The sequence below is a fragment of the Brassica napus genome, chromosome A4 (assembly GCF_020379485.1).
Source record: "Brassica napus cultivar Da-Ae chromosome A4, Da-Ae, whole genome shotgun sequence".
NCBI lineage: Eukaryota > Viridiplantae > Streptophyta > Magnoliopsida > Brassicales > Brassicaceae > Brassica > Brassica napus.
Window position 1 is genome coordinate 15,925,393 of NC_063437.1, and position 15,389 is coordinate 15,940,781.

The following is a 15,389-nucleotide window of genomic DNA, read 5'->3' on the forward strand; positions in this document are numbered from 1 at the left end:
TTTTTATTATTATTTGTATCTGTTAATATAGCACAAAGTCTAAATTAATGATAACAAAATTTTCACTGTGGGATTAATGATTTAAGTAATTTATATTTTAAAAAATTAAGTTGTCAATATTTTTTCAAATTTTTTATCAAAAAAATGTTCAAAGTAAATTTCAAAATTAAGATATTTATGTATTTTTATATGGTATATAGTTTAATTTAAAATGATCATATATTTATATATATTTTATTTTTGATACTTATTAAGTGAGACTTTCAACTTATATTAAGTTTTCATTTTTTATAGAAATATTGTAGATTTGGGGTTGTGGTTGAGAAATTAGGATAACAAGAATTTTTGTTGATAGATGAGTATTGTTTTAGATTTTTTGATCAATAGTTGTATTTTATAAATATAATTCCCAAAAATTCTATTTTAGGAAAGTTTTCATTTTTTTCATAGAAATATTGTAGATTTGGGTTTGTGGTTTAGAAATTAGGATAACAAGAATTTTTGTTGATAGATGAGTATTTTTTTAGATTTTTTGATCAATAGTTGTATTTTTTAAATATAATTCCCAAAAATTCTATTTTAGGAAAGTTTTCATTTTTCATAGAAATATTGTAGATTTGGGGTTGTGGTTTAGAAATTAGGATAACAAGAATTTTTGTTGATATATGAGTATTCTTTTAGATTTTTTGATCAATAGTTGTATTTTTTAAAAATAATTCTCAAAAATTCTATTTTAGGAAAGTTTTCATTTTTTATAGAAATATTGTAGATTTGGGGTTGTTGTTTAGAAATTAGGATAACAAGAATTGTTTTTGATAGATGAGTATTTTTTTTATATTTTTTGATCAATAGGTTGTATATTTTAAATATGATTCTCAGAAATTCTATTTTTGGAAAGTTTTCATTTTTTCATAGAAACATTGTAGATTAGGGGTTGTGGTTTAGAAATTAGGATAACAAGAATTGTTGTTGATAGATGAGTATTTTTTTTTTAAATTTTTGATCAATAAGTTACATTTTTAAAAAATAATTCTCAAAAGTTCTATTTTAGGAAAGTTTTCATTTTTTATAGAAATATTGTAGATTTGGGGTTGTGATTTAGAAATTAGGATAACAATAATTTTTGTTCATAGGTGAGTATTCTATTAAATTTTTTGATCAATAGTTGTATTTTGTAAATATAATTCTCAAAAATTCTATTTTAGGAAAGTTTTCATTTTTTTCATAGAAATATTGTAGATTTGGGGTTGTGGTTTAGAAATTAGGATAACAAGAATTTTTGTTGATAGATGAGTATTCTTTTAGATTTTTTGATCAATAGTTGTATTTTTAAAAATATAATTCTCAAAAATTCTATTTTAGGAAAGTTTTCATTTTTCATAGAAATATTGTAGATTTGGGGTTGTGGTTTAGAAATTAGGATAATAAGATTTTTTCGTGTGATAGATGAGTATTTTTTTTAATTTTTTGATCAATAAGTTACATTTTTAAAAAATAATTCTCAAAAATTCTATTTTAGGAAAGTTTTCATTTTTTTATAGAAATATTGTAGATTTGGGGTTGTGATTTAGAAATTAGGATAATAATAATTTTTGTTGATATGTGAGTATTCTTTTAGATTTTCTGATCAATAGTTGTATTTTTTAAATATAATTCTCAAAAATTCTATTTTAGGAAAGTTTTCATTTTTTTTATAGAAATATTGTAGATTTAGGGTTGTGGTTTAAAAATTAGGATAACAAGAATTTTTGTTGATAGATGAGTATTCTTTTAGATTTTTTGATCAATTGTTGTATTTTTTAAATATAATTCTCAAAAATTCTATTTTAGGAAAGTTTTCATTTTTTTCATAGAAATATTGTAGATTTGGGGTTGTGGTTTAGAAATTAGGATAACAAGAATTTTTGTTGATAGATGAGTATTTTTTTTAATTATTTGATCAATAATTGTATTTTTTAAAAATAATTCTCAAAAATTCTATTTTAGGAAAGTTTTCATTTTTACTTAAAAATATTGTAGATTTGGAGTTGTGGTTTAGTAATTAGGATAACAAGAATTTTTGTTGATAGATGAGTATTCTTTTAGATTTTTTGATCAATAGTTGTATTTTTTAAATATACTTCTCAAAAATTCTATTTTAGGAAAGTTTTCATTTTTTATAGAAATATTGTAGATTTGGGGTTGTGGTTGAGAAATTAGGATAACAAGAATTTTTGTTGATCGATGAGTATTTTTTTGGATTTTTTGATCAATAGTTGTATTTTTTAAATATAATTCCCAAAAATTCTATTTTAGGAAAGTTTTCATTTTTTCATAGAAATATTGTAGATTTGGGGTTGTGGTTTAGAAATTAGGATAACAAGAATTTTTATTGATAGATGAGTAGTTTTTTAGATTTTTTGATCAATAGTTGTATTTTTTAAATATAATTCCCAAAATTCTATTTTAGGAAAGTTTTCATTTTTTCATAGAAATATTGTAGATTTGGGGTTGTAGTTTAGAAATTAGGATAACAAGAATTTTTGTTGATAGATGAGTATTCTTTTAGATTTTTTGATCAATAGTTGTATTTTTTAAAAATAATTCTCAAAAATTCAATTTTAGGAAAGTTTTCATTTTTTATAGAAATATTGTAGATTTGGGGTTGTTGTTTAGAAATTAGGATAACAAGAATTGTTTTTGATAGATGAGTATTTTTTTTATATTTTTTGATCAATAGGTTGTATATTTTAAATATAATTCTCAGAAATTCTATTTTTGGAAAGTTTTCATTTTTTCATAGAAATATTGTAGATTTGGGGTTGTGGTTTAGAAATTATGATAACAAGAATGTTTGTTGATAGATGAGTATTTTTTTTAATTTTTTGATCAATAAGTTACATTTTTAAAAAATAATTCTCAAAAATTCTATTTTAGGAAAGTTTTCATTTTTTTATAGAAATATTGTAGATTTGGGGTTGTGATTTAGAAATTAGGATAACAATAATTTTTGTTGATAGGTGAGTATTTTTTTAAATTTTTTGATCAATAGTTATATTTTTTAAATATAATTCTCAAAAATTTTATTTTAGGAAAGTTTTCATTTTTTCATAGAAATATTGTAGATTTGGGGTTGTGATTTAGAAATTAGGATAACAATAATTTTTGTTGATAGGTGAGTATTCTTTTAAATCTTTTGATCAATAGTTGTATTTTTTAAATATAATTCTCAAAAATTCTATTTTAGGAAAGATTTCATTTTTTCATAGAAATATTGTAGATTTGGGGTTGTGGTTTAGAAATTAGGATAACAAGAATTTTTGTTGATAGATGAGTATTCTTTTAGATTTTTTGATCAATAGTTGTATTTTTAAAAATATAATTCTCAAAAATTCTATTTTAGGAAAGTTTTCATTTTTCATAGAAATATTGTGGTTTTAAGGTTGTGGTTTAGAAATTAGGATAACAAGAATTTTTGTTGATAGATGAGTATTTTTTTTTAATTTTTTGATCAATAAGTTACATTTTTAAAAAATAATTCTCAAAAATTCTATTTTAGGAAAGTATTCATTATTTATAGAAATATTGCAGATTTGGGATTGTGATTTAGAAATTAGGATAATAATAATTTTTGTTGATAGGTGAGTATTCTCTTAGATTTTTTTATCAATAGTTGTATTTTTTAAATATAATTCTCAAAAATTCTATTTTAGGAAAGTTCTCATTTTTATAGAAATATTGTAGATTTGGGGTTTGTGGTTTTGAAATTAGGATAACAAGAATTTTTGTTGATAGATGAGTATTCTTTTAGATTTTTTGATCAATAGTTGTATTTATTAAATATAATTCTCAAAAATTCTATTTTAGGAAAGTTTTCATTTTTTCATAGAAATATTGTAGATTTGGGGTTGTGGTTTAGAAATTAGGATAACAAGAATTTTTGTTGATAGATGAGTATTTTTTTAGATTTTTTGATCAATAGTTGTATTTTTTAAATATAATTCCCAAAAATTCTATTTTAGGAAAGTTTTCATTTTTTCATAGAAATATTGTAGATTTGGGATTGTGGTTTTGAAATTAGGATAACAAGAATTTTTGTTTATAGATGAGTATTTTTTTAGATTTTTTGATCAATAAGTTACATTTTTAAAAAATAATTCTCAAAAATTCTATTTTAGGAAAGTTTTCATTTTTTATAGAAATATTGCAGATTTGGGGTTGTGATTTAGAAATTAGGATAATAATAATTTTTGTTGATAGGTGAGTATTCTCTTAGATTTTTTGATCAATAGTTGTATTTTTTAAATATAATTCTCAAAAATTCTATTTTAGGAAAGTTTTCATATTTTCATAGAAATATTGTAGATTTGGGGTTGTGGTTTAGAAATTAGGATAACAAGAATTTTTGTTGATAGATGAGTATTCTTTTAGATTTTTTGATCAATAGTTGTATTTTTAAAATTATAATGCTCAAAAATTCTATTTTAGAAAATTTTTCATTTTTCATAGAAATATTGTAGATTTGTGGTTCTGGTTTAGAAATTAGGATAACAAGAATTTTTGTTGATATATGAGTATTTTTTTTAATTTTTTGATCAATAAGTTACATTTTTAAAAATAATTCTCAAAAATTCTATTTAAGGAAAGTTTTCATTTTTTATAAAAATATTGCAGATTTGGGGTTGTGATTTAGAAATTAGGATAATAATAATTTTTGTTGATAGGTGAGTATTCTCTTAGATTTTTTTTATCAATAGTTGTATTTTTTAAATATAATTCTCAAAAATTTTATTTTAGGAAAGTTTTCATTTTTTCATAGAAATATTGTAGATTTGGGGTTGTGGTTTAGAAATTAGGATAACAAGAATTTTTGTTGATAGATGAGTATTCTTTTAGATTTTTTGATCAATAGTTGTATTTTTAAAATATAATTCTCAAAAATTCTATTTTATGAAAGTTTTCATTTTTTCATAGAAATATTTTAGATTTGGGGTTGTGGTTTAGTAATTAGGATAACAAGAATTTTTGTTGATAGATGAGTATTTTTTTAATTTTTGATCAATAGTTGTATTTTTAAAAATAATTCTCAAAATTCTATTTTAGGAAAGTTTTCATTTTTTCATAGAAATATTGTAGATTTGGGGTTGTGGGTTAGAAATTAGGATAACAAAAAATTTTGTTGATAGATGAGTATTTTTTTAGATTTTTTTATCAATAGGTTGTATATTTTAGATAAATTCTGAAAATTTCTATTTTAGGAAAGTTTTCATTTTTTTTATAGAAATATTGTAGATTTGGGGTTGTGATTTAGAAATTAGCATAACAAGAATTTTTGTTGATAGATGAGTATTCTTTTAGATTTTTTGATCAATAGTTGTATTTTTTAAAAATAATTCTCAAAAATTCTATTTTAGGAAAGTTCTCATTTTTTATAGAAATATTTTAGATTTGGGGTTTGTGGTTTAGAAATTAGGATAACAAGAATTTTTGTTGATAGATGAGTATTCTTTTAGATTTTTTGATCAATAAGTTACATTTTTAAAAAATAATTCTCAAAAATTCTATTTTAGGAAAGTTCTCATTTTTTATAGAAATATTTTAGATTTGGGGTTTGTGGTTTAGAAATTAGGATAACAAGAATTTTTGTTGATAGATGAGTATTTTTTTAGATTTTTTGATCAATAGTTGTATTTTTTAAATATAATTCCCAAAAATTCTATTTTAGGAAAGTTTTCATTTTTTCATAGAAATATTGTAGATTTGGGATTGTGGTTTAGAAATTAGGATAACAAGAATTTTTGTTGATAGATGAGTATTTTTTTATATTTTTTGATCAATAAGTTACATTTTTAAAAAATAATTCTCAAAAATTCTATTTTAGGAAAGTTTTCATTTTTTATAGAAATATTGCAGATTTGGGGTTGTGATTTAGAAATTAGGATAATAATAATTTTTGTTGATAGGTGAGTATTCTCTTAGATTTTTTGATCAATAGTTGTATTTTTTAAATATAATTCTCAAAAATTCTATTTTAGGAAAGTTTTCATTTTTCATAGAAATATTGTAGATTTGGGGTTGTGGTTTAGAAATTAGGATAACAAGAATTTTTGTTGATAGATGAGTATTCTTTTAGATTTTTTGATCAATAGTTGTATTTTTAAAAATATAATGCTCAAAAATTCTATTTTAGGAAATTTTTCATTTTTCATAGAAATATTGTAGATTTGGGGTTGTGGTTTAGAAATTAGGATAACAAGAATTTTTGTTGATATATGAGTATTTTTTTTAATTTTTTGATCAATAAGTTACATTTTTAAAAAATAATTCTCAAAAATTCTATTTAAGGAAAGTTTTCATTTTTTATAAAAATATTGCAGATTTGGGGTTGTGATTTAGAAATTAGGATAATAATAATTTTTGTTGATAGGTGAGTATTCTCTTAGATTTTTTTTATCAATAGTTGTATTTTTTAAATATAATTCTCAAAAATTCTATTTTAGGAAAGTTTTCATTTTTTCATAGAAATATTGTAGATTTGGGGTTGTGGTTTAGAAATTAGGATAACAAGAATTTTTGTTGATAGATGAGTATTCTTTTAGATTTTTTGATCAATAGTTGTATTTTTTAAATATAATTCTCAAAAATTCTATTTTAGGAAAGTTTTCATTTTTTCATAGAAATATTTTAGATTTGGGGTTGTGGTTTAGTAATTAGGATAACAAGAATTTTTGTTGATAGATGAGTATTTTTTTTAATTATTTGATCAATAAGTTGTATTTTTTAAAAATAATTCTCAATAATTCTATTTTAGGAAAGTTTTCATTTTTTCATAGAAATATTGTAGATTTGGGGTTGTGGTTTAGAAATTAGGATAACAAAAAATTTTGTTGATAGATGAGTATTTTTTTAGATTTTTTTATCAATAGGTTGTATATTTTAGATAAATTCTGAAAATTTCTATTTTAGGAAAGTTTTCATTTTTTTATAGAAATATTGTAGATTTGGGGTTGTGATTTAGAAATTAGCATAACAAGAATTTTTGTTGATAGATGAGTATTCTTTTAGATTTTTTGATCAATAGTTGTATTTTTTAAAAATAATTCTCAAAAATTCTATTTTAGGAAAGTTCTCATTTTTTATAGAAATATTTTAGATTTGGGGTTGTGGTTTAGAAATTAGGATAACAAGAATTTTTGTTGATAGATGAGTATTCTTTTAGATTTTTTGATCAATAAGTTACATTTTTAAAAAATAATTCTCAAAAATTCTATTTTAGGAAAGTTCTCATTTTTTATAGAAATATTTTAGATTTGGGGTTTGTGGTTTAGAAATTAGGATAACAATAATTTTTGTTGATAGATGAGTATTTTTTTAGATTTTTTGATCAATAGTTGTATTTTTTAAATATAATTCCCAAAAATTCTATTTTAGGAAAGTTTTCATTTTTTCATAGAAATATTGTAGATTTGGGATTGTGGTTTAGAAATTAGGATAACAAGAATTTTTGTTGATAGATGAGTATTTTTTTATATTTTTTGATCAATAAGTTACATTTTTAAAAAATAATTCTCAAAAATTCTATTTTAGGAAAGTTTTCATTTTTATAGAAATATTGCAGATTTGGGGTTGTGATTTAGAAATTAGGATAATAATAATTTTTGTTGATAGGTGAGTATTCTCTTAGATTTTTTGATCAATAGTTGTATTTTTTAAATATAATTCTCAAAAATTCTATTTTAGGAAAGTTTTCATTTTTTCATAGAAATATTGTAGATTTGGGGTTGTGGTTTAGAAATTAGGATAACAAGAATTTTTGTTGATAGATGAGTATTCTTTTAGATTTTTTGATCAATAGTTGTATTTTTAAAAATATAATGCTCAAAAATTCTATTTTAGGAAATTTTTCATTTTTCATAGAAATATTGTAGATTTGGGGTTGTGGTTTAGAAATTAGGATAACAAGAATTTTTGTTGATATATGAGTATTTTTTTTAATTTTTTGATCAATAAGTTACATTTTTAAAAAATAATTCTCAAAAATTCTATTTAAGGAAAGTTTTCATTTTTTATAAAAATATTGCAGATTTGGGGTTGTGATTTAGAAATTAGGATAATAATAATTTTTGTTGATAGGTGAGTATTCTCTTAGATTTTTTTTATCAATAGTTGTATTTTTTAAAAATAATTCTCAATAATTCTATTTTAGGAAAGTTTTCATTTTTTCATAGAAATATTGTAGATTTGGGGTTGTGGTTTAGAAATTAGGATAACAAAAAATTTTGTTGATAGATGAGTATTTTTTAGATTTTTTATCAATAGGTTGTATTTTAGATAAATTCTCAAAATTTCTATTTTAGGAAAGTTTTCATTTTTTTTATAGAAATATTGTAGATTTGGGGTTGTGATTTAGAAATTAGGATAACAAGAATTTTTGTTGATAGATGAGTATTCTTTTAGATTTTTTGATAAATAGTTGTATTTATTAAATATAATTCTCAAAAATTCTATTTTAGGAAAGTTTTCATTTTTTCATAGAAATATTGTAGATTTGGGGTTGTGGTTTAGAAATTAGGATAACAAGAATTTTTGTTGATAGATGAGTATTTTTTTAGATTTTTTGATCAATAGTTGTATTTTTAAAATATAATTCTCAAAAATTCTATTTTAGGAAAGTTTTCATTTTTTCATAGAAATATTGTAGATTTGGGATTGTGGTTTAGAAATTAGGATAACAAGAATTTTTGTTCATAGATGAGTATTTTTTTATATTTTTTGATCAATAAGTTACATTTTTAAAAAATAATTCTCAAAAATTCTATTTAAGGAAAGTTTTCATTTTTGTAGAAATATTGCAAATTTGGTGTTGTGATTTAGAAATTAGGATAATAACAATTTTTGTTGATAGTTGAGTATTCTTTTAGTTTTTTGATCAATAGTTGTATTTATTAAATATAATTCTCAAAAATTCTATTTTAGGAAAGTATTCATTTTTACATAGAAATATTGTAGATTTGGGGTTGTGGTTTTGTAATTAGGATAACAAGAATTTTTGTTGATATATGAGTATTCTTTTAGTTTTTTGATCAATAGTTGTATTTATTAAATATAATTCTCAAAAATTCTATTTTAGGAAAGTATTCATTTTTACATAGAAATATTGTAGATTTGGGGTTGTGGTTTTGTAATTAGGATAACAAGAATTTTTGTTGATAGATGAGTATTTTTTTAATTATTTGATCAATAAGTTGTATTTTTTAAAAATAATTCTCAAAAATTCTATTTTAGGAAAGTTTTCATTTTTACTTAAAAATATTGTAGATTTGGAGTTGTGGTTTAGTAATTAGGATAACAAGAATTTTTGTTGATAGATGAGTATTCTTTTAGATTTTTTAATCAATAGTTGTATTTTTTAAATATAATTCCCAAAAATTCTATTTTAGGAAAGTTTTCATTTTTTCATATAAATATTGTAATTGTGGTTTAGAAATTAGGATAACAAGAATTTTTGTTGATAGATGAGTATTTTTTTAATTATTTGATCAATAAGTTGTATTTTTAAAAAATAATTCTTAAAAATTCTATTTTAGGAAAGTTTTCATTTTTTCATAGAAATATTGTAGATTTAGGGTCGTGGTTTAGAAATTAGGATAACAAAAAATTTTGTTGATAGATGAGTATTTTTTTAGATTTTTTTATCAATAGGTTGTATATTTTAGATAAATTCTGAAAATTTCTATTTTAGGAAAGTTTTTATTTTTTTATAGAAATATTGTAGATTTGGGGTTGTGATTTAGAAATTAGCATAACAAGAATTTTTGTTGATAGATGAGTATTCTTTTAGATTTTTTGATCGGTAGTTGTATTTTTTAAAAATAATTCTCAAAAATTCTATTTTAGGAAAGTTCTCATTTTTTATAGAAATATTGTAGATTTGGGGTTGTGATTTAGAAATTAGGATAACAATAATTTTCGTTGATAGGTGAGTATTCTTTTAGATTTTTTGATCAATAGTTGTATTTTTTAAATATAATTCTCAAAAATTCTATTTTAGGAAAGTTTTCATTTTTTCATAGAAATATTGTAGATTTGGGGTTGTGGTTTAGAAATTAGGATGACAAGAATTTTTGTTTTTATATTTTTTGATCAATAGTTGTATTTTTAAAATATAATTCTCAAAAATTCTATTTTAGGAAAGTTTTCATTTTTTCATAGAAATATTGTAGATCTTGGGTTGTGGTTTAGAAATTAGGATAACAAGAATTTTTGTTGATAGATGAGTATTCTTTTAGATTTTTTGATCAATAGTTGTATTTTTTAAATATAATTCTCAAAAATTCTATTTTAGGAAAGTTTTCATTTTTTCATAAAAATATTGTAGATTTTGGGTTGTGGTTTAGAAATTAGGATAACAAGAATTTTTGTTGATAGATGAATATTTTTTTAAATTTTTTGATCAATAAATTGTATTTTTTAAAAATAATTCTCAAAAATTCTATTTTAGGAAAATTTTCATTTTTATAGAAATATTGTAGAATTGGGGTTTGTGGTTTAGAAATTAGGATAACAAGAATTTTTGTTGATAGATGAGTATTCTTTTAGATTTTTTGATCAATAGTTGTATTTATTAAATATAATTCTCAAAAATTCTATTTTAGGAAAGTATTCATTTTTACATAGAAATATTGTAGATTTGGGGTTGTGGTTTTGTAATTAGGATAACAAGAATTTTTGTTGATAGATGAGTATTTTTTTTAATTATTTGATCAATAAGTTGTATTTTTTAAAAATAATTTTCAAAAATTCTATTTTAGGAAAGTTTTCATTTTTACTTAAAAATATTGTAGATTTGGAGTTGTGGTTTAGTAATTAGGATAACAAGAATTTTTGTTGATAGATGAGTATTCTTTTAGATTTTTTTAATCAATAGTTGTATTTTTTAAATATAATTCCCAAAAATTCTATTTTAGGAAAGTGTTCATTTTTTCATATAAATATTGTAGATTTGGGGTTGTGGTTTAGAAATTAGGATAACCAGAATTTTTGTTGATAGATGAGTATTTTTTTAGATTTTTTGATCAATAGTTGTATTTTTTAAATATAATTCCCAAAAATTCTATTTTAGGAAAGTTTTCATTTTTTCATAGAAATATTGTAGATTTGGGGTTGTGGTTTAGAAATTAGGATAACAAGAATTTTTGTTGATAGATGAGTATTTTTTTAATTATTTGATCAATAAGTTGTATTTTTTAAAAATAATTCTCAAAAATTCTATTTTAGGAAAGTTTTCATTTTTTCATAGAAATATTTTAGATTTGGGGTTGTGGTTTAGTAATTAGGATAACAAGAATTTTTGTTGATAGATGATTATTTTTTTAATTATTTGATCAATAAGTTGTATTTTTTAAAAATAATTCTCAATAATTCTATTTTAGGAAAGTTTTCATTTTTTCATAGAAATATTGTAGATTTGGGGTTGTGGTTTAAAAATTAGGGTAACAAAAAATTTTGTTGATAGATGAGTATTTTTTTTAGATTTTTTTATCAATAGGTTGTATATTTTAGATAAATTCTGAAAATTTCTAATTTAGGAAAGTTTTCATTTTTTTATAGAAATATTGTAGATTTGGGGTTGTGATTTAGAAATTAGCATAACACGAATTCTTGTTGATAGATGAGTATTCTTTTAGATTTTTTGATCAATAGTTGTATTTTTTAAATATAATTCTCAAAAATTCTATTTTAGGAAAGTTTTCATTTTTTCATAGAAATATTGTAGATTTGGGGTTGTGGTTTAGAAATTAGGATGACAAGAATTTTTGTTGATAGATGAGTATTCTTTTAGATTTTTTGATCAATAGTTGTATTTTTTAAATATAATTCTCAAAAATTCTATTTTAGGAAAGTTTTCATTTTTTCATAAAAATATTGTAGATTTTGGGTAGTGGTTTAGAAATTAGGATAACAAGAATTTTTGTTGATAGATGAATATTTTTTTAAATTTTTTGATCAATAAATTGTATTTTTTAAAAATAATTCTCAAAAATTCTATTTTAGGAAAATTTACATTTTTTATAGAAATATTGTAGATTTGGGGTTTGTGGTTTAGAAATTAGGATAACAAGAATTTTTGTTCATAGATGAGTATTCTTTTAGATTTTTTGATCAATAGTTGTATTTTTTAAATATAATTCTCAAAAATTCTATTTTAGGAAAGTTTTCATTTTTTCATAGAAATATTGTAGATTTGGGGTTGTGGTTTAGAAATTAGGATAACAAGAATTTTTGTTGATAGATGAGTATTTTTTAAATTTTTTGATCAATAGTTGTATTTTTTAAATATAATTCCCAAAAATTCTATTTTACGAAAGTTTTCATTTTTTCATAGAAATATTGTAGATTTGGGATTGTGGTTTAGAAATTAGGATAACAAGAATTTTTGTTGATAGATGAGTATTTTTTTATATTTTTTTATTAATAAGTTGTATTTTTTAAATATAATTCTCAAAAATTCAGAGCGACGCCATAGGCGATTTTCTCAAAACCACCACCAGACTCGTTTCTTCACTGGGAATTTTCGTTGCCGGCGGCTTCGGCCGTCGGAGTCTCTTTGTTTTCTTTATATTTAGTAGTAATAGTTAATAAAACCAATTGATGTTGGATTGGACATCAAATCATTCGATTTGGGAACATCCTAATCGCGTTATTTTTCTGTCTCGCCATTTAAGATCACCATGTTCTCTTCTTCAGACAGTCATTAGGATTCGGGCGAGAAGATCATATGATTTTCGAACGGTTGGCGTGCGTCTTTTCTCCCAACGGGAGCGTTATTCTCCGGTACTGGGTTTCGTAGATTTACGGAAGGGCTGTTCGTTTGGTTGCCGCAGGTACCGGCGGCAGCGGCAGCGTCAACATTCTGCGTCAACTCTTGTTCGTTTCGTTGACGCAGGAACCGGCGGCAGCGGCAGCGTCCGAACGCTGCGTCCTGCGGCTGACGCCGATAAAACCTGCGGTCGCGATATGATATGCGGCAGCGGCAGCGGCAGCGTCAGCGTCTGCGAAACGAACAACAACTGTCCTCATTGACGCTGCCGCCGCCGCTGACGCTGCCGCTGCCGCTGCCGCCGAAACCTGCGGCAACCAAACGAACAGGGCTGGAGTTGCAGGACCGATGGCTTTCCCTTGCACATATTGCAAGTTTGTTTAATCTCTCAATCTCGATTTGTTCACACAATGAATCGACATAAAAAGCCGCCCTGGCCTGGGGATCACAGAGGATTGGCGCACAAACTAAAATTGGAATTGAAGATATGGATTCAAGGTATTGTTCTTTTGGATATGGCTGGAATAAGATACGACAGTGATGATTTTGTGAGGACGATAGTGCTAGTTTGTGGTGGGTCCATCTGGCAACAAGGATCAATACAAAATCATGGTAAATATTTATACTTCAGTCTCTCCTCACTTGGAGACAGCGTTTCACCAAAAAATGAAAAATGGTTGGAGTCTGGTAATGGCCAATATGAAGGAAATAGTGTTCTGAAACGGCGTCCAATGGTTATATTACAACATCAACACAATGTGGAGTACTTTAGTTATTGTGTTTGTTGGTTTCAAATCGGGAAAAAACGTAGATCATGGAGAGTTAAGACAATAACAACACATGTTATCTCCTGCAGCGGGAGTGTATGGGACGGATTGAGATGTAACAGATGGATCCAATCCAATGATCTTCGAAAAGAAAAGAGGCTTTTGGTCACAATGCATGACAGCCAACAAGATCATTTAAGACCGAGAACGAAGATGGATAAAGTTAGCGTATCAGCCTATTCTACGGATGAGTTAGATAGCAACGTGTTATTACTTTTCCAATTTCAAAATCTTCTTAAAAATGTGTTGTTTATCTCTTATGTTTCATGTAAACATTTGAACCCATTTTGATATCAATAAAATAGTTTGTCGTTAAAAAAAAAAAAATTCTCAAAAATTCTATTTAAGGAAAGTTTTCATTTATTCATAGAAATATTGTAGATCTGGGGTTGTGGTTTAGATATTAGGATAACAAGAATTTTTATTGATAAATGAGTATTCTTTTAGATTTTTTGATCAATTGTTGTATTTTTTAAATATAATTCTCAAAAATTCTATTTTAGGAAAGTATTCATTTTTACATAGAAATATTGTAGATTTGGGGTTGTGGTTTTGTAATTAGGATAACAAGAATTTTTGTTGCTAGATGAGTATTTTTTTTAATTATTTGATCAATAAGTTGTATTTTTTAAAAATAATTCTCAAAAATTCTATTTTAGGAAAGTTTTCATTTTTACTTAAAAATATTGTAGATTTGGAGTTGTGGTTTAGTAATTAGGATAACAAGAATTTTTGTTGATAGATGAGTATTCTTTTAGATTTTTTAATCAATAGTTGTATTTTTTAAATATAATTCCCAAAAATTCTATTTTCGAAAAGTTTTCATTTTTTCATAGAAATATTGTAGATTTGGGGTTGTGGTTTAGAAATTAGGATAACAAGAACTTTTGTTGATAGATAAGTATTTTTTAAATGATTTGATCAATAAGTTGTATTTTTTAAAAATAATTCTCAAAAATTCTATTTTAGGAAAGTTTTCATTTTTACTTAAAAATATTGTAGATTTGGAGTTGTGGTTTAGAAATTAGGATAACAAGAATTTTTGTTGATAGATGAGTATTCTTTTAGATTTTTTGATCAATAGTTGTATTTTTTAAATATAATTCCCAAAAATTCTATTTTAGGAAAGTTTTCATTTTTTCATAGAAATATTGTAGATTTGGGGTTGTGGTTTAGAAATTAGGATAACAAGAATTTCTGTTGATAGATGAGTATTTTTTTTAATTATTTGATCAATAAGTTGTATTTTTTTAAAATAATTCTCAAAAATTCTATTTTAGGAAAGTTTTCATTTTTACTTAAAAATATTGTAGATTTGGAGTTGTGGTTTAGTAATTTGGATAACAAGAATTTTTGTTGATAGATGAGTATTCTTTAGATTTTTTGATCAATAGTTGTATTTTTATAATATAATTCTCAAAAATTCTATTTTAGGAAAGTTTTCATTTTTTATAGAAATATTGTAGATTTGGGGTTGTGGTTTAGAAATTAGGATAACCAGAATTTTTGTTGATAGATGAGTATTTTTTTAGATTTTTTGATCAATAGTTGTATTTTTTAAATATAATTCCCAAAAATTCTATTTTAGGAAAGTTTTCATTTTTTCATAGAAATATTGTATATTTGGGGTTGTGATTTAGAAATTAGGATAACAAGAACTTTTGTTGATAGATGAGTATTCTTTTAGATTTTTTGATCAATAGTTGTATTTTTTAAAATATAATTCTCAAAAATTCTATTTTAGGAAAGTTTTCATTTTTCAT